At 57.9% G+C, this 20,000-nt stretch overlaps 1 long non-coding RNA gene and 2 other non-coding genes across 3 annotated transcripts in view; 2 read left to right on the forward strand and 1 right to left on the reverse strand.

Annotated features, from left to right (window-relative positions):
- Positions 1-8,719, forward strand: part of LOC113563302 — a 14,102-nt gene extending 5,383 nt beyond the window's left edge. The window contains exon 3 of the long non-coding RNA XR_003407398.1: positions 8,632-8,719. This is a non-coding gene — a long non-coding RNA (uncharacterized LOC113563302). The remainder of the gene's footprint in view (positions 1-8,631) is intronic.
- On the forward strand, positions 5,495-5,649 carry LOC113563313. The gene has a single exon (XR_003407400.1). It is a non-coding gene; the product is annotated as a 5.8S ribosomal RNA (ribosomal RNA).
- Positions 8,720-19,606: 10,887 nt separating the features above from the next.
- LOC113563323 lies at positions 19,607-19,761 on the reverse strand. The gene has a single exon (XR_003407408.1). It is a non-coding gene; the product is annotated as a 5.8S ribosomal RNA (ribosomal RNA).
- Between the last annotated feature and the right edge of the window lie 239 nt (positions 19,762-20,000).

The raw sequence follows: 20,000 nt of genomic DNA on the forward strand, positions 1-20,000 counted from the left end.
GGAAAGGAAGCACGCCGGTGGCGTGCTGGAGACAAAATGATTTCGAAAGTGGTTTTACATGCAAATTAGGTCTATTAAAATATCAGAATATAGCTTATCCGGCACATAAAAACGCGAGTGCCGAGGCAGCTCTCTAACCGTCAATCATAAGCCGCTCCGAGCTATTACGTGCGTGCGTGTTTCTTCATGAATTATTAGAATTAATGAGCTCGCACACATTGCTTTCTTCGACGATGTTGCGCCGGCCAATCATAATGTACGGCCTGGGGGGGAGAATTTCGGAGTTCAACAAAGGGTTCGCCTAGCTACTCTTTACGAGAGAGATAGACGACGTGAGACAGGTTAGTTTTACCCTACTGATGACTCGTCATTGCGGTAGTAATCCTGCTCAGTACGAGAGGAACGCGCAAAGTTCGAACAATTTGGTTTTCAACGCACTCGGGTCCGAGGCCCGCGGTGGGTGCCCGAAGCCTACAGTCCGTGGATTTTATTGCCTTGGGAAAACGCCCACTTAAAAGGCCCGTAATTCCTCCCTCTAAGTCCCGAAAGTTGGCAATGATTAATTCTCTTAAGGAAAGTTCTTCGTGGGGTCGAAAGGCTTTCCCCCAAAAACAATGGTTTGAACACTTTTACTAGGCACCGTTCCCCCCCCACGGGGCCGGGCCCCGTTCGCACGAAGCCCGGTTTTTTTTTTTGCCCGTACGGCGCCAACTCGCACTGTCGACAGGGACTCCACCCCGTCACGACGGCACGGCCGTCTACCGGATTCGATCCGTCGGGTTTCCGCAGTTTCGACTGTCGAGACTCCGGATCGTCCCATGTGACGACTTAAAGGTACATGGGCGGGGTGGCTTGTTCTCGGTAGAGCAGTTACCCACCGACTGGCGATCTGATTGGGAGACCTCAGGCCCATCGGCCCTTTTGGGGATCTCGTCTTGTACTCCCCTCGGGAGAGAGCGAAGCCCACAACGCCGCTTCCAAACACGAAAAGCGGAAGACAACACGCCGCGACGCGACTTGGTTCAGGCCCGCTCGGCCGAAGCAAACCGCCCGCGGGGGGACTTTGCTAGGTGAGGGCGAGGCCAACATGCGCGAGGTACTTGGCAGGTCGGCCGGCTCGGAGCCACACGCCGCGGTGTACTTGCGGCACGAACGGTCAGGGCACCGGGCGCTCGCGCCTCGAAGCAACAACGCCGCCGAGGAACTTGCGTCACGAACCGGTGAGGAGCGCCGGAGGTGTCGACCACTCGAAGCAACACGCCGCGGGGGACTTGCGTAACGAACCGGTGAGGAGCGCCGGACAGCGTGTCGTCCACGGAAGCAACACGCCGCGGGGGACTTTGGTCGCCGTACCGTCCCGCACTCCGGAGGTGTCGTCGCCGAAGCAACACGCCGCGGGGGGGACTTGGTCGCGGTGCGCGTCCGGATGGAGGTGTCGCCACCGAAGCAACACGCCGACGGGGGACTTTGGTCGCGCGTCGCCGTCGCTCCGGAGGTGTCGTCACGGAAGCAACACGCCGCGGGGCACTTTGGTCGCGTTAGCCGTCCGCTCCGGAGTGTCGTCCTTCGAAGCAACCGCCCGCGGGGTACTTTGGTCGCGGTCGCCCGTCCGCCCCCGGAGGTGTGGTCACCGAAGCAACACGCCACCGCGGGGAGACTTTGCGTACGAACCGATGAGGAGCGCCGGAGGTTCGTCACGGAAGCAACACGCCGCGGGGGACTTTGGCGGCGGCCGTCGCTACACCTACGCGTACGCTTGCCAATGTTCGTTCATCGCTTGCGCCTAGTACCGTGGAAAAGTCCTACGAGTCCTAGGGCGTCAGCGCACTTCGATCTATCGCTCAGGGCACGGATGCGCTCATGCGCACGCAGAAAACTTTTACAAAAGGAGAGTGAGAATGATCTTTAGAATTGAAACACGGACCAATTTCTGTGCGGAGTTTACGGTGGGAGGCCTTAATCAGGGTAGCCGTGCTGCACAAGTCGCGATCGTATACGTACGACTCGCGACGCTCCCGAAACTTAAACCACACGCAAACCCTGGTCATTTGGAACCGATCTTTATATATTTATTAAAACGAAAACGGGGCGGCGTGCGACGACGCGAGAGAAGAGAGTGAAGTGCTGTAGCGGCGGCCCTCTCGGCGCGTCGAGCAGCGACGTCGATGCAAAACGCAGAACAAACAACGTGTCGCCGACCGGCAATCACGACGGCGGTGTTCCGTACGACACGCTTTTCCGTCTTCTTGCCCTCTAGCCTCGCGGGCTTTTATTATATGAAGGGAAAACACGATGTTGCCCCGAGGCCTGCGGAGGAAGTGAAGGCACGCACGATCGCGCTCGGCGCGTCGCGCGAGCTTCTCGCTGCGCGCGCGCCGAGCGCGAGTCGAGCTCTCTCTGCACGAAGAGAACTCCTGGTTGATCCTGCAGTAGTTCATATACTTTGTCTCAAGATTAAGCATGCATGTCTCAGTGCATGCCGAATTAAGGTGAAACCGCGAATGGCTCATTAAATCAGTTATGGTTCATTAGATTGTACCCACATTTACTTGGATAACTGTGGTAATTCTAGAGCTAATACATGCAAAACAGAGTCCCGACCAGTGATGGGAGGGACGCTTTTATTAGATCAAACCAATCGGTGGCGCGCGGTCCCGTGCGTCCGCCGTTATCCTGGTGACTCTGAATAACTTTGAGCTGATCGCACGGTCCTCGTACCGGCGACGCATCTTTTCAAATGTCTGCCTTATCAACTTTCGATGGTAGGTTCTGCGCCTACCATGGTTGTAACGGGTAACGGGGAATCAGGGTTCGATTCCGGAGAGGGAGCCTGAGAAACGGCTACACATCCAAGGAAGGCAGCAGGCGCGCAAATTACCCACTCCCGGCACGGGAGGTAGTGACGAAAATAACGATACGGGACTCATCCGAGGCCCGTAATCGAATGAGTACACTTTAAATCCTTTAACGAGGATCCATTGGAGGCAGTCTGGTGCCAGCAGCCGCGGTAATTCCAGCTCCAATAGCGTATATTAAAGTTGTTGCGGTTAAAAAGCTCGTAGTTGAATCTGTGTCGCACACCGTCGGTTCACCGCTCGCGGTGTCTAACTGGCGTGATGTGGGACGTCCTACCGGTGGGCTTAGCCTCGCGAGGGGCGGCCCAACTGATATCCCGTCGCGGTGCTCTTTACTGAGTGTCGAGTCGGGCCGGTACGTTTACTTTGAACAATTAGAGTGCTTAAGCAGGCTACCTTCGCCTGAATACTGTGTGCATGGAATAATGGAATAGGACCTCGGTTCTATTTGTTGGTTTTCGGAACCCCGAGGTAATGATTAATAGGACAGATGGGGCATTCGTATTGCGACGTTAGAGGTGAAATTCTTGGATCGTCGCAAGACGGACAGAAGCGAAAGCATTTGCCAAAAATGTTTTCATTAATCAAGAACGAAAGTTAGAGGTTCGAAGGCGATCAGATACCGCCCTAGTTCTAACCATAAACGATGCCAGCTAGCGATCCGCCGAAGTTCCTCCGATGACTCGGCGGGCAGCTTCCGGGAAACCAAAGCTTTTGGGTTCCGGGGGAAGTATGGTTGCAAAGCTGAAACTTAAAGGAATTGACGGAAGGGCACCACCAGGAGTGGAGCCTGCGGCTTAATTTGACTCAACACGGGAAACCTCACCAGGCCAGACACCGGAAGGATTGACAGATTGATAGCTCTTTCTTGATTCGGTGGGTGGTGGTGCATGGCCGTTCTTAGTTGGTGGAGCGATTTGTCTGGTTAATTCCGATAACGAACGAGACTCTAGCCTGCTAATAGGCGTACTTATGGTATCGCGAAGGCCCCCGGCCTCGGCGGCGGGTTTTTACTACCAACGTACAAACAAATCTTCTTAGAGGGACAGGCGGCTTCTAGCCGCACGAGATTGAGCATAACAGGTCTGTGATGCCCTTAGATGTTCTGGCCGCACGCGCGCTACACTGAAGGAATCAGCGTGTGTTCCCTGGCCGAAAGGCCCGGGTAACCCGCTGAACCTCCTTCGTGCTAGGGATTGGGGCTTGCAATTGTTCCCATGAACGAGGAATTCCCAGTAAGCGCGAGTCATAAGCTCGCGTTGATTACGTCCCTGCCCTTTGTACACACGCCCGTCGCTACTACCGATTGAATGATTTAGTGAGGTCTTCGGACTGGTGCGCGGCAATGTCTCGGCATTGCGATGTTGCCGGGAAGATGACCAAACTTGATCATTTAGAGGAAGTAAAAGTCGTAACAAGGTTTCCGTAGGTGAACCTGCGGAAGGATCATTAACGTTTAAAGAGGAGGTCCTGCTCTGTGCGACGCGAGTCCGCAGCAGTCGGCGACTGAGAGAGAAGAGAGAAGAGAGGAGGCACGCGCCGTGACGCGCGTCGTCTCCGTGCGTGCACCACGCGTGCGCGCACTATATAACAGAGACCAAACGCAAACCAAGCGAATTGACGGATGGACAAGACCCGTGGCGACGCTGAATTGACGGTATATATCAGTCGCTGCGGGCGGCGGCGTCCTCGGACCGCGTTACACGCGGCGGGGTACGCTCGCGACGAGGGACCGCGTATCTCCGAGCCTCCGACGCGTCCCTCCTGGTGGTCTCTCTCGCACGCGTTCCGCTCTTGGCGCGCGCCGCACGGCGCCGCCGGGGGCCCGTGACACGCGCAGAGAGGAGAGAGCACCGGGAAAACACCTCTCTCCCTGCCTAAGGAGGAGAGGAGGAGGAGCATATCGCTAAGAAGCGGGACGCCGACTGCCGCACGGCCGCCAGGCCGGGGCGTCGGCGCGAACCGGTGGTAACTGAGCGGCGAGGCGACGACACGGCGACGCTCACGCCCGTACGCACGCAAAACCCCCACGCCGTGTGGTGTATACACGTGTGTACACACTTACGGCGTACAATTTGAACACTCGAAAGCGAAAGGGGGTGTCCGCGTGCTCCGCGGCGTGTCGAACGAAGCGAAAAGCCTACTTTGAACACTCGAATGCGATACGCGCCGCCCGCGTGAGGGCTCTCACACGCCCGATGGTTTTTGAAAGAAACTTCCGCCCCGGCTCTCCACCACGGCGTACTCGGTGGTCTCGTGAGACCGCGCGAGACCCTGGTGAGGAGAGACGCTCTTAGCGATCGCGCTCTTAGCCAACGCGCAAAGAGAGACAGCCGTGCGAGAGGGTCGTGCGCGCGCGCGCGGCGAATGCCGGTTGCTGCACGACGGATCTCGGGACGGGTCTCGGACGCGCGGCGACGGCCGCACTCCAACCCCGCGTGCACCGACCGTGCGGATCTCCCGTACGCGTCGGTCGCGCGCGGCAAACTTTTACGTGCCGCGGTCCCGTGTAGCCACGGGGGCGGCGGCCCGCGCGTCGCTCGGACGCGCGGCCAGGCTGATCGAAGGGCTTCGAAAGCTCAATCACTCAGAGACGATCTGTAAGAGAGACACGCAACAAACGTGTGTACACAAACTACTACCCTGAACGGTGGATCACTTGGCTCGTGGGTCGATGAAGAACGCAGCTAATTGCGCGTCAACTTGTGAACTGCAGGACACATGAACATCGACATTTCGAACGCACATTGCGGTCCACGGATACAATTCCCGGACCACGCCTGGCTGAGGGTCGTTTCAGCGAAACGAAGACTGCTTGCGCCAGCGGTCGCGCCCCGGCGCGACCGGCGTACGAGCGATCGTTGGACGTTTCGCCGAGAGGCTACGGACCAGAGGCGCCAGCGCGCGCGCGGTCTACCTCGGCGTCGTCTCCAAATGAGTAATACGAGGAAAGAAGTGTGTTGAAGGAGGTGGGAAAGGTGTGGTGTGTGCGTTGGACGAGGTGAAAGACGTTGCGCAGTGTCGCGTGCCCGCGACGGCAACGAGGAGAATCCGCGCCAACCCGCCGCCGCCGCCCGCCCACCACACACGCACGGTTACGACGTGTGCGTCTTAGAACAGACAGACGCACGCGAGACACGGAGGAACGGAAGTCGCGCGGCGCTTGTCGTTCACGAACGAGCGCACGCGCGCGAGCCGACCGCGTGTCCGGAGTCCACGAAGGTGTACACGCTCTCCGAAGGGGCCGACGACGCTGACGCGTCCGTGTAGAGCGCGAAGGAGAGAAGGGAGGTACTTCTCGATCTCGATCGAGCAGAGGACCCGGCACGTCGAAGACGGTCGCGTTGCTCGCGCGCGAGGCGCGCGGCGGTTTGGGATCGTCGCCCACTCTCGCCCGCCAGAAGCGCCGCCGACACGCCAAAGTCGAATACTCGAATACTCGAAATCGTGTTGGAATCCGTTTCTCGTAGTGCTGCGTCCCGTGCGACACACGGTGTTGCACTCGTATATCGAGTGCCGGTGCGCGCGTGCCGCGTCGCTGAACGCGCGCGTGCCCGCCGCCGCACGTCGAATTCGAATTAACCTGACGACTCAGAGCAGGCGAGATTACCGCTGAATTTAAGCATATTACTAAGCGGAGGAAAAGAAACTAACCAGGATTTCCTTAGTAGCGGCGAGCGAAAGGAAAGAGCCCAGCACGAATCCGCGTTCCGCCGCAGGGAATGTGGTGTTTCGGGAGGGTCGCTTATCCGTGGCGTCGCTTCGCGTCCAAGTCCATCTTGAATGGGGCACTTACCCGCAGAGGGTGCCAGGCCGTAGCGACGAGGCGCGCCGCGGGAGGATCTCTCCTTAGAGTCGGGTTGCTTGAGAGTGCAGCTCTAAGTGGGTGTAAACTCCATCAAGCTAATACGACACGAGACCGATAGCGAACAATACGTGAGGGAAGTTGAAAAGAACTTTGAAGAGAGAGTTAGAGTAGTGAAACGTTCAGGGGTAAACCTAAGAAACCAAAAGATCGAACGGGAGATTCATCGTCAGCGGCGCTGGCTTCGCGTCGGTGGCGATGTCCGCGGTGCCGATAACCTCGGCCCTAGCGCGGGCACGCTACGTGCGCCGATGTCCGGCGTCCGTCGTCGTGCACTTCTCCCCTAGTAGGACGTCGCGACCCGCTGGGTGTCGTCACGGCCCGGTGGTAAATGACGCGTCGCCGGTAAAACGCACGCGGCAAACCCCCGGTCGCCCGGCCGGCTGCCCGGCGGTATGCGAAACGGTACCAGGCGCGCCACGCGCGCGTCGAGCCCGTCGCAAGCGAGCGCCACGGCACCCGGAGTACGGACCCAGCGCCGTCCCGTCCTGGTCCGCTGTTAGCTGTACGGTGTAACCTTCGACAGGCTTGCCCTCGCGGCCCCGCGCCGCGAGTCTACCGGTCGGCGACGCTACTGCTTTGGGTACTCTTAGGACCGTCTTGAAACACGGACCAAGGAGTCTAACATGTACGCGAGTCATTGGGACTAGCGATACCTAAAGGCGCAATGAAGTGAAGGTCGGCCTGGCCGCGACGAGGAGGATGGGCCGCGTCGCGATGCGGCTCCGCACTCCCGGGGCTCTCGCCCTCATCGCGAGGAGAGGCGCACCCAGAGGTACACGTTGGGACCCGAAAGATGGTGAACTATGCCTGGTCAGGACGAAGTCAGGGGAAACCCTGATGGAGGTCGTAGCGATTCTGACGTGCAAATCGATCGTCGAACTGGGTATAGGGGCGAAAGACTAATCGAACTATCTAGTAGCTGGTTCCCTCCGAAGTTTCCCTCAGGATAGCTGGCACTCGGCCGTTCCGCAACGGAACGCGCGCGAGTCTCATCTGGTAAAGCGAATGATTAGAGGCCTTGGGCCGAAACGACCTCAACCTATTCTCAAACTTTAAATGGGTGAGATCTCTGGCTTTCTTGAATTATGAAGCACGAGCATCTCGGATCAGAGTGCCAAGTGGGCCATTTTGGTAAGCAGAACTGGCGTGGGATGAACCAAACGCAGAGTTAAGGCGCCAACTCGACGCTCATGGACACCATGAAAGGCGTTGGTTGCTTAAGACAGCAGAGGTGGCCATGGAAGTCGAATCCGCTAAGGAGTGTGTACAACTCACCTGCGAAGCAACTAGCCTGAAATGGATGGCGCTGAAGCGTCGAGCCTATACTCTGCCGTCACGGCAAGTGGGCGGCCGCACCCCCCTCGCGGGGCCGCGGTCGTCACGAGGCCCTGACGAGTAGGAGGGTCGCGGCGGTGTGCGCAGAAGGGTCTGGGCGTGAGCCTGCCTGGAGCCGCCGTCGGTGCAGATCTTGGTGGTAGTAGCAAATACTCCAGCGAGGCGTGGGAGGACGTGGAGAGGGTTTCGTGTGAACAGCCGTTGCACACGAGTCAGTCGTCCTAAGCTATGAGAAATCGCATGTCGATGACGGCGTGATATACCCGAGCTGTTCACTCCCGCCCCTACTGTGTCTGTGTCTCTCTACGGAGAGCAGCTGCAGCAGCAGCAGCAAGCAGAGCGGGGCGCGCGGCAGTGCGCGGCGACACTTGTGGTGGCTGCGCGCGCGAGCGCGGCGCGAGCGGGTGCGTGAACTTCAGTCAGAGAGACGACGACTCGCGGACACACGCGCGACGCGAGCCGCGCAGCGACGGTGTTTGCGCGGAACGAGGCACACGCCCCGTCGGGCGAAAGGGAGTCCGGTTCCTATTCCGAACCCGGCAGCGGAACCGCATACAATTCGGGCCCTCGTAGAGAGAGTGTTCGTCGGGGTAACCCAAAATGACTGGAGACGCCGTCGGGAGATCCGGGAAGAGTTTTCTTTTCTGTATAAGCGTTCGAGAAATTCCCCACTTAGGGTTTGGAACGCAGAGAGCACCATTTGTTCCTCCGGATGTGACCAAACACGGAGACGCGACGTGGAGGTGCCCCGGTGCTCACCCGCGAGCAGAGTTCTCAAGGTAAGAGCCTCTACGATAGAGTAATGTAGGTAAGGGAAGTCGGCAAATTGGATCCGTACGGATAAGTAGTTGTCTGAGGAGCGGGGCGTGTCGGGCTTGGTCGGGAAGCGGGTCTGGCTGACGTGCCGGGCCTGGGCGAGGTGAACGGTCGGCGTTCTCGCGCCGTTGCCGGGATCCGAGCTCGGTCCCGTGCCTTGGCCTCCCGCGGATCTTCCTTGCTGCGAGGCTTCCGTGGCGGCGCGAGCCGTCGTGGTCGTCCTCTTCGGCCCCATTCAACGCTCAGCTCAGAACTGGCACGGACTAGGGGAATCCGACTGTCTAATTAAAACAAAGCATTGCGATGGCCCTCGCGGGTGTTGACGCAATGTGATTTCTGCCAGTGCTCTGAATGTCAACGTGAAGAAATTCAAGCAAGCGCGGTAAAACCATTCTACGTTTACCCCTAAAACGGCCAGTAGCCTGCTGATCTCGGGTATCCGAGCGAAGGTGGGGACCGCTGGTCGTAGCAAGAGAATGGTAGCAAGAGTGGCAAACTTGCGACGGCTACTCGTCTAACGTCTACACGAGTACTGAGGGAGATGGGGCCCCACCGGGTGGCTACCGGTGCCCCGTCGTTTGGTGTCGGACTCTCAGGGGCAGTGAGGGTGAGCCTGGGCACGTGGGTGTTGCGTTATGAAGTTCTGCGTGGCATACCCTTAAGTAGGAGGGCTGGTAATCAGTCACTCCAGCTCCACGAAACGGGACCGGTACCATTCTGCCGGTTCCTCGTCGGAGTGCCTTACTTCCTGGGCTAGATAACAGGAACAGAGGAGAGCATGTTGCTCGCAGAGCCATTCGAAATAGTTGCACGGTAAACCGTAGTCCCTACGTAAGACGGGCTCGCTTACGGGAGTATGTAATCTTCGGGTATGTGCTTTGTAACGGAAAACCGCGGTGCGGACCCGGAACCTAGCGTGTTGGGAAGTAACTGTGAAGTACCGTGCGACACCTCGCTGGGGGTCACTGGGGGTAACCGCCCCCAGACCCCCGGTGCGGTCGTAACTATGACTCTCTTAAGGTAATATACGCGGCAACAAGAGCAGAACTGACGCAACAAAGGCAGAGTGGCTAACTGCCCGCCCACCAGCAACGGGGAACGAAGCGATCCACGGACCATCGCAAAGGCCGAATCACATGATTCAGGGTAAATGGGACACACGCTCGTCGTTGGGCTTGCCAGTCCACGACTTGTACGGTCTCACGCGCCCTGTCGGGCCGATTCCATAGGTATACGTGCCAGGCACTCAGAGAGGAGTTAAATGCTGTCTGTCGATGGTGAGCTGTGTGCCCTAGCAGAACTTCGCGTTCTGGGGCGGCCTGTACACAGCTCCGTATATCAGGACGCTGCCTCGAAGGAGTGTGGTGCGTAGGAATGCGCCCGAAAGCTTGAAGCGCTCTGGTGGAACAGCAACATAGTACGGGCGTGGATGGCTAGCCGGGACCCGGCCGTTACCCCGTTGGGTGGCGATTGGGTCTCGGCATTTTTCTTTTGTGTGTGATTCGGCCACAAAATGGAAAACAACACGCCGGCGGCGACTCAAATAAACCGCCGCTACATCAAGAGAGGCCGCCACTCTCACAAAGAAACCGCCAAGAACATCAAAGGTTGCCGTCGCCTTTGAGATGCCGCATGGACATAAAGGAAATCCGCAAATCCTCGCACTGTAAGAGCAAACGAGTCATAGTTACGGGTCGGTGAGGCGTCTCGGAGAGCCTCTCCCGACACAGTCGTGCACCCTACCTCCTACTAAGGTCCCGCTGGAAACGCTACGTAAGGAGCGGCTAAACGGTGTACGGCGAAAATCATCGGAGCAACCCGGGCTCTGAGTCTGCTCTGGGGCAGAAGCGAGCGGTGGCATTCCCCACGGGGAACATCGCGGGCAGGGTTAGCACCCCTGTCCGCGTTAATCTGATTGCTGTGAAGACTAGGAGCCAAGCCTCGACGGCGAGGGAGCCGGCTCCGTTCCTCGACGAGCAGACAGGGAGCCTCTAAAGAAGACCAGGCTGGACAAGAGAACGATGATTTTGAAATTTTAGTGCCGTTTGTAAGAAGGAGTTGTCAAAAGTGTCTCGGAGTAAGAAAAGGTAACTATAGGCGCTCAGCCTAAAGGATGAGATACGGCACGTGGCTGAGCGCCATGCAAACGCTGAGTTACATTCAAGTGCGCCACGTGTGATAAGCGATTCAGCAGAGAGCACCCGGCGCTTTGCCACATTCCGAAATGCCCAGGCCCCAAACGTGCAGGCAATGATGATAACCATAAATGCCGGGAATGTGGCAAAGCGTATACGAAGTCGGAGCTCTCGCAACACGAACGGCACGCGCATCCCGCCACCCGAAACAAAGAGAGGGCAGGCGGTCTGGCGGGAGCGAACCAAAGGCCAGGCAGGGCAAAGTATTCTCTGAACAAGAAGAAAGGAAAAGCTAGAGCTGGAAGTCGAGTTAAGGAAGGGGAAATTCATAGCGACAAAGATGGTGATACACCTGCCTGGCAAAACAGCCAAGCAGATCCGAGACAAAAGAGGCACGCGGCTACAAGAGGAAGATAGAGTAGTCTAGCGCCATTCAGGACCGGACTCGAGCGAAGACGAGCATAGTGAAGAGGACGAAGGCGGAAGCGGATGAGGAAGAGGAAGGAAAAGATGCGCCCGAGGAGATTGACGAGCTGCCTGTCACTCCCGGGGATCCGCCGCATCAAACGGCCGACGAAACTGGTGCGAGCGCGAAGCACAGACGCGCGAAGAAGCTTCGGCAACTCTCCAAGAGGCCGCATGGAGAGAAGAGGTAGCGAGGTCAGTGTGCGAGACATGGCCCTGCCGCTACCTCGGCCGAAGCAGCAGCTTGCGTCCAGCTGCTCAGAGGAATCCTGGCGAACATAATTGAACAGCAGGGGCAGCTGCCGAGTGAAGAAGAGATGCGGAAAGTGGACGACCCAAGTGGTGGAATACTTCGCAGAGAACAGCGTGGCGGCCAAAAGGAAAACGATAGCTGGCAAGAGGAAGAGAAGACGGAAAGGCCGAATACAGCAATACAAATACGCCAGGACTCAAGAGCTGTATAGGAAACCAGGCCTCCTGGCTAAACATATAAGGGAGGGTATCGACTGTACTGAGCAGAAGAGACCAAAGTTGGAGACAGTCGATATCAAGACCTATACAGCTCACTGTGGGAAACAAAAGCCCACATTAACTCCCAAAATTCGAGAAAGAGATCCGGAGAGGGCTTGCAGGACGTCCTGACTCCGATCGTTAGTGGCGAGATAGACAAGAGAATATCTCGCACAAAACAAACGTAGCGGCAGGTCCGGATGGCTTAGTCAAACGGGACATAAGCAGCCGAACCGCAAGAGAAATCCTCCGACTAATGGTACAACATCATAGAGGTCCGTGGCTATCAACCATCAGTCTGGAGGATTAATAGAACGACGCTTCTGCCGAAGACGGCCAGGATCACACGCTGGTGAAAATTACAGGCCGATCACGATAGGTTCCCTTCTGGCACGATTATACTGGGGGATCGTAGACCAGAAGCTACGGCGAAGCGTCACAATGAATCCACGCCAAAAAGGATTCACCTCCGAAGCCGGGTGCTTTAACAACGTGCACATCTTGAGCGAGTTGCTGCGGCACTCGAAGTAACAGGAGGCTGGTCGCAGTGCAATTGGACGTCCAATTGTCATGCGGTATCGTGCATAACGTATTGGAGAGCGCAACTGCGTACCAAGGCTCCGTAGCTTCGTGTGCGGTAACTCGTACAGATGTGCACGTGTTATAAGACCGGCTTCGAGGAGGAGGTGAATCCTTTTTGCGTGGATTCATTGTGACGCTTCGCGTAGCTTCTGGTCTACGATCCCCAGATAAGTGCGAAGGGAACTATCGTGATCGGCCTGTAATTTTTCACCAAGTGTGATCCTGGCGTCTTTCGGCAGAAGCGTCCGTTCTATTAATCCTCCAACTGATGTTGATAGCCACGGACCTCTTGTTTGTACCATAGTCGAGGATTTCTCTTGGCGGTTCGGCTGCTTATGTTCCGTTTTGACTAGCCATCCGACCTGCGCCTACGTTTGTTTTTGTGCGAGAAATATTCTCTTGTCCTATCTCGCAACTAACGATCGGAGTCAGGACGTCCTGCAAGCCCCTCTCCGATCTCTTTCTCGAATTTTGGGAGGTTAATTGTGGCTTTTGTTCCCAGTGAGCTGTATAGGTCTTTGCTATCGACTGTCTCCAACTTTGTTCTCTCTGCTCAGTACAGTCGATACCCTCCCTTATATGTTTAGCACAGGGGCCTGGATTTTCCTATACAGCTCTTGGAAGGTTCCCCTTTGGGCCCCGGGGGTTAAAATTTTTTTTTGTATTGCTGTATCGGCTTTCCGTCTCTCTTCCTCTTGCCATCTTCCCACCGCATCGTTTTCCTTTGGCCGCACGACTGTTCTCTGCGAAGTATTCCACACTTGGTCGTCCACTTCCCGCATCTCTTCTTCACTCGCAGCTGCCCCTGCTGTTCAATTATGTTCGCCAGGATCCTCTGAGCCAGCTGGACGCAAGCGCTCTTCGGCGAGTAGCGGAGGGGCCATGTCTCGCAACACTGACCTCGCTACCTCTTCTCTCCATGCGCCTCTTGAGAGTTGCCGAAGCTTTCTTTCCGCGTCTGTGGCTTCGGCGCTCGGCACGCAGTTTCGTCGGCCGTTTGATGCGGGCATCCCCGGGAGTGACAGGCAGCTCGTCAATCTCCTCGGCGCACTCTTTTCCTTCCTCTTCCTCATCCGCTTCCGCTCGTCTCTTCAAATATGCTCGTCTTCGCTCTGATCGGTCCGAATGGCGCTAGAGCTACCTCTATCTTCCTCTTGTAGGCCGCCGTGCCTCTTTGTCTCGGATCTGCTTGGCTGTTTTGCCAAGCAGGTGTATCACCATCTTTGTCGCTATGAATTTCCCTTCCTTAACTCGACTTCCAGCTCTACATTTTCCTTTCTTCTTGTCAGAGAATTACTTTGCCTGCCTGGCCTTGGTTCCGCTCCCGCCAGACCGCCTGCCCTTCTTTGTTTCGGGGTGGCGGGAATGCGCGTGCCGTTCGTGTTGCGAAGCTCCGACTCGTTTTATACGCTTGCCACATTCCCGCATTATGGTTATCATCATTGCTGCACGTTTGGGGCCTGGCTTTCGGAATGTGGCAAAAGCGCGGGGCTCTCTGCTGAATCGCTTATACACGTGGCGCACTTGAATGTAACTCAGCGTTTGCATGGCGCTTCAGCCACGTTGCCGTATCTCCATCCTTTCAGGCTGGAAGCGCCAATAATAGTTACTTTCTTACCTCGGAGACACTTTGACAACTCCTTCTACAAACGCAACTAACATTTCAAAACTCCATCGTTATCTTGTCCCAGCTTGGTCTTCTTAGAGGCTCCTGTCTGCTGTCGAGGAACGGAGCGCTCCTCGCCGTCCGAGGCTTGGCTCTAGTCTTCACAGCAATCAGATAACGCGGACAGTGGGTGCTAACCTGCCGCGATGTTCCCGTGCGGAATGCCACCGCTCGCTTCTGCCCAGAGCAGACTCAGAGCCCGGGTTGCCTCCAGATTTCGCCGTACACCGGTTTAGCCTCCTTGACGTAAGCGTTTCCAGCGGACCTTATAAAGGAGGTAGGTGCACGACTTGGTCGGGAGAGGCTCTCCGAGACGCTCACCGAACCCGTAACTATGAGCTCGTTGCTCTACGTGGAGATTTGCGGATTCCTTTATGTCCCATGCGCATCTCAAAGGCGATGGGGGGGGCGCAAACTTTGATGTTCTTGGCGGTTTCCTTTGTGAGAGATGGCGGCCTCTCTTGATGTAGCGGCGGTTTATTTGGGAGTCGCCGCCGGCGTCGGCGTGTTGTTTTCCATTTTGTGGCGAATCACACAAAAAGAAAAATGCCGAGACCAATCGCACCAACGGGGTTAACGGCCGGGTCCCGGCTAGCCATCCACGCCGTACTATGTGGCTGTTCCAAGCAGAGCGCTTCAAGCTTTCGGGTCGATTCCTACGCACCACACTCTTCGAGGCAGCGTCTGATATACGGAGCTGTGTACAGGCGCCCAGAACGCGAAGTTCTGCTAGGGCAAAGCTCACCATCGACAGACAGCATTTTAACTCCTCCTGAGTGCTGCACGTATACTATGGAATCGGCCCGACAGGGCGCGTGAACGTACAAGTCGTGGACTGGCAAGCCCAACGACGAGCGTGTGTCCCATTTACCCTGAATCATGTGATTCGGCCTTTGCGATGGTCCGTGGATCGCTTCGTTCCCCGTTGCTGGTGGGCGGGCAGTTAGCCACTCTGCCTTTGTTGCGTCAGTTTGCTCTTGTTGCGCGTATATTACTTAAGAGAGTCATAGTTACGACCGCACCGGGGGTCTGGGGGGCGTTAGCCCCAGTGACCCCGCGAGGTGTCGCACGGTACTTCACAGTTACTTCCCAACACGCTAGGTTCCGGGTCCGCACCGCGTTTTCCGTTACAAAGCACATACCGAAGATTAATACTCCCGGTATGCGAGCCCGTCTTACGTAGGGGACTACGGTTTCACCGTGCAACTATTCGAATGGTCTGCGAGCAACATGCTCTCCTTCTTGTTCCTGTTATCTAGCCCCAGGAAGTAAGCACTCCGACCGAGGAACCGGCAGAATTGTACCGGTCCCGTTTCGGTGGAGCTGGAGTGACTGATTACCAGCCCTCCTACTTAAGGGTATGCCACGCAGAACTTCATAACGCAACACCCACGTGCCCAGGCTCACCCTCACTGCCCTGAGAGTCCGACACCAAACGACGGGGCACCGGTAGCCACCGGTGGGGCCCCCATCTCCTCAGTACTCGTGTAGACGTTAGACGAGTAGCCGTCGCAAGTTTGCCACTTTGCTACCATTCTCTTGCTACGACCAGCGGTCCCCACCTTCGCTCGGATACCCGAGATCAGCAGGCCTACTGGCCGTTTTAGGGGTAAACGTAGAATGGTTTACCCGCGCTTGCTTGAATTTCTTCACGTTGACATTCAGAGCACTGGGCAGAAATCACATTGCGTCAACACCCGCGAGGGCCATCGCAATGCTTTGTTTTAATTAGACAGTCGGATTCCCCTAGTCCGTGCCAGTTCTGAGCTGAGCGTTGAATGGCGGCCGAAGAGGACGACCACGACGGCTCGCGCCGCCACGGAAGCCTCGCAGCAAGGAAGATCCGCGGGAGGCCAAGGCACGGGACCGAGCTCGGATCCCGGCAACGGCGCGAGAACGCCGACCGTTCACCTCGCCCAGGCCCGGCACGTCAGCCAGACCCGCTTCCCGACCAAGCCCGACACGCCCCGCTCCTCAGAGCCAATCCTTATTCCGAAGTTACGGATCCAATTTGCCGACTTCCCTTACCTACATTAATCTATCGACTAGAGGCTCTTTACCTTGGAGACCTGCTGCGGATATGGGTACGAACCGGCGCGACGCCTCCACGTGGCCCTCTCCTGGATTTTCAAGGTCCGAGGGGAAGATCCGGACACCGCCGCAACTGCGGTGCTCTTCGCGTTCCAAACCCTATCTCCCTGCTAGAGGTTTCCAGGGAACTCGAACGCTTATACAGAAAAGAAAACTCTTCCCGGATCTCCCGACGGCGTCTCCAGGTCATTTTGGGTTACCCCGACGAACACTCTTACGAGGGCCCGAATTGTATGCGGTTCCGCTGCCGGGTTCCGGAATAGGAACCGGACTCCCTTTCGCCCGACGGGCGTGTGCCTCGTTCCGCGCACAACACCGTCGGCTGCGCGGCTCGCGCTCGCGCGTGTGTCCGCGAGTCGTCGTCTCTCTGACTGAGAGTTCACGCACCCGCTCGCGCTCGCGCTCGCGCGCGCAGCCACCACAAGTGTCGCCGCGCACTGCCGCCGGCCCCGCTCTGCTTGCTGCTGCTGCTGCTCTCCGTAGAGAGACACAGACACAGATAGGGGCGGGGAGTGAACAGCACTCGGGTATATCACGCCGTCATCGACATGCGATTTCTCATAGGGCTTAGGATCGACTGACTCGTGTGCAACGGCTGTTCACACGAAACCCTTCTCCACGTCAGTCCTCCAGGGCCTCGCTGGAGTATTTGCTACTACCACCAAGATCTGCACCGACGGCGGCTCCAGGCAGGCTCACGCCCAGACCCTTCTGCGCACACCGCCGCGACCCTCCTACTCGTCAGGGCCTCGTGACGACCGCGGCCCCCGCGAGGGGGGTGCGGCCGCCCCACTTGCCGCTGACGGCAGAGTATAGGCTCGACGCTTCAGCGCCATCCATTTTCAGGGCTAGTTGCTTCGGCAGGTGAGTTGTTACACACTCCTTAGCGGATTCCGACTTCCATGGCCACCGTCCTGCTGTCTTAAGCAACCAACGCCTTTCATGGTGTCCCATGAGCGTCGAGTTGGGCGCCTTAACTCTGCGTTTGGTTCATCCCACAGCGCCAGTTCTGCTTACCAAAAATGGCCCACTTGGCACTCTGATCCGAGATGCTCGTGGCTTCATAATTCAAGAAAGCCAGAGATCTCACCCATTTAAAGTTTGAGAATAGGTTGAGGTCGTTTCGGCCCCAAGGCCTCTAATCATTCGCTTTACCAGATGAGACTCGCGCGCGTTCCGTTGCGGAACGGCCGAGTGCCAGCTATCCTGAGGGAAACTTCGGAGGGAACCAGCTACTAGATAGTTCGATTAGTCTTTCGCCCCTATACCCAGTTCCGACGATCGATTTGCACGTCAGAATCGCTACGGACCTCCATCAGGGTTTCCCCTGACTTCGTCCTGACCAGGCATAGTTCACCATCTTTCGGGTCCCAACGTGTACGCTCTGGGTGCGCCTCTCCTCGCGATGAGGGCGAGACGCCCCGGGAGTGCGGAGCCGCATCGCGACGCGGCCCATCCTCCCTCGGTCGGCGGCCAGGGCCGACCTTCACTTTCATTGCGCCTTTAGGTATCGCTAGTCCCAATGACTCGCGTACATGTTAGACTCCTTGGTCCGTGTTTCAAGACGGGTCCTAAGAGTACCCAAAGCAGTAGCGTCGCCGACCGGTAGACTCGCGGCGCGGGGCCGCGAGGGCAAGGCCTGTCGAAGGTTACACCGTACAGCTAACAGCGGACCAGGACCGGGGACGGCGCTGGGTCCGTACCTCCGGGTGCCGTGGCGCTCGCTTGCGACGGGCTCGACGCGCGCGTGGCGCGGCCTGGTACCGTTTCGCATACCGCCGGGCAGCCGGCCGGGCGACCGGGGGTTTGCCGCGTGCCGTTTTACCGGCGACGCGTCAGTCTTACCACCCGGGCCGTAGACCGACACCCAGCGGGTCGCGACGTCCTACTAGGGGAGAAGTGCACGACGACGGACGCCGGACATCGGCGCACGGTAGCGTGCCCGCGCTAGGGCCGAGGTTATCGGCACCGCGGGACATCGCCCACCGACGCGAAGCCAGCGCCGCTGACGATGAATCTCCCCGTTCGATCTTTTGGGTTTCTTAGGTTTACCCCTGAACGGTTTCACGTACTCTTGAACTCTCTCTTCAAAGTTCTTTTCAACTTTCCCTCACGGTACTTGTTCGCTATCGGTCTCGTGGTCGTATTTAGCCTTAGATGGAGTTTACCACCCACTTAGAGCTGCACTCTCAAGCAACCCGACTCTAAGGAGAGATCCTCCCGCGGCGCGCCTCGGTCGCTACGGGCCTGGCACCCTCTGCGGGTAAGTGGCCCCATTCAAGATGGACTTGGACGCGAAGCGACGCCACGGGATAAGCGGACCCTCCCGAACACCACATTTCCCTGCGGCGGAACCGCGGGATTCGGTGCTGGGCTCTTTCCTGTTCGCTCGCCGCTACTAAGGAAATCCTGGTTAGTTTCTTTTCCTCCGCTTAGTAATATGCTTAAATTCAGCGGGTAATCTCGCCTGCTCTGAGGTCGTCAGAGTTAATTCGAATTCGACGTGCGCGGGCGCGGGCACGCGCGCGTTCAGCGACGCGGCACGCGCGCACCGGCACTCGATATATACGAGTGCAACACCGTGTGTCGCACGGGACGCAGCACTACGAGAAACGGATTCCAACACGATTTCGAGTATTCGAGTATTCGACTTTGGCGTGTCGGCGGCGCTTCTGGCGGGCGAGAGTGGGCGACGATCCCAAACCGCCGCGCGCCTCGCGCGCGAGCAACGCGACCGTCTTCGACGTGCCGGGTCCTCTGCTCGATCGAGATCGAGAAGTACCTCCCTTCTCTCCTTCGCGCTCTACACGGACGCGTCAGCGTCGTCGGCGCCCTTCGGAGAGCGTGTACACCTTCGTGGACTCCGGACACGCGGTCGGCTCGCGCGCGTGCGCTCGTTCGTGAACGACAAGCGCCGCGCGACTTCCGTTCCTCCGTGTCTCGCGTGCGTCTGTCTGTTCTAAGACGCACACGTCGTAACCGTGCGTGTGGTGGTGGGCGGCGGCGGCGGCGGCGGGTTGGCGCGGATTCTCCTCGTTGCCGTCGCGGGCACGCGACACTGCGCAACGTCTTTCACCTCGTCCAACGCACACGCCACACCTTTCCCACCTCCTTCAACACACTTCTTTCCTCGTATTACTCATTTGAGACGACGCCGAGGGTAGACCGCGCGCGCGCTGGCGCCTCTGGTCCGTAGCCTCTCGGCGAAACGTCCAACGATCGCTCGTACGCCGGTCGCGCCGGGGCGCGACCGCTGGCGCAAGCAGTCTTCGTTTCGCTGAAACGACCCTCAGCCAGGCGTGGTCCGGGAATTGTATCCGTGGACCGCAATGTGCGTTCGAAATGTCGATGTTCATGTGTCCTGCAGTTCACAAGTTGACGCGCAATTAGCTGCGTTCTTCATCGACCCACGAGCCAAGTGATCCACCGTTCAGGGTAGTAGTTTGTGTACACACGTTTGTTGCGTGTCTCTCTTACAGATCGTCTCTGAGTGATTGAGCTTTCGAAGGCCCTTCGATCAGCCTGGCCGCGCGTCCGAGCGACGCGCGGGCCGCCGCCCCCGTGGCTACACGGGGACCGCGGCACGTAAAAGTTTGCCGCGCGCGACCGACGCGTACGGGAGATCCGCACGGTCGGTGCACGCGGGGTTGGAGTGCGGCCCGTCGCCGCGCGTCCGA

Source organism: Ooceraea biroi, chromosome 13 (assembly GCF_003672135.1).
Source record: "Ooceraea biroi isolate clonal line C1 chromosome 13, Obir_v5.4, whole genome shotgun sequence".
NCBI lineage: Eukaryota > Metazoa > Arthropoda > Insecta > Hymenoptera > Formicidae > Ooceraea > Ooceraea biroi.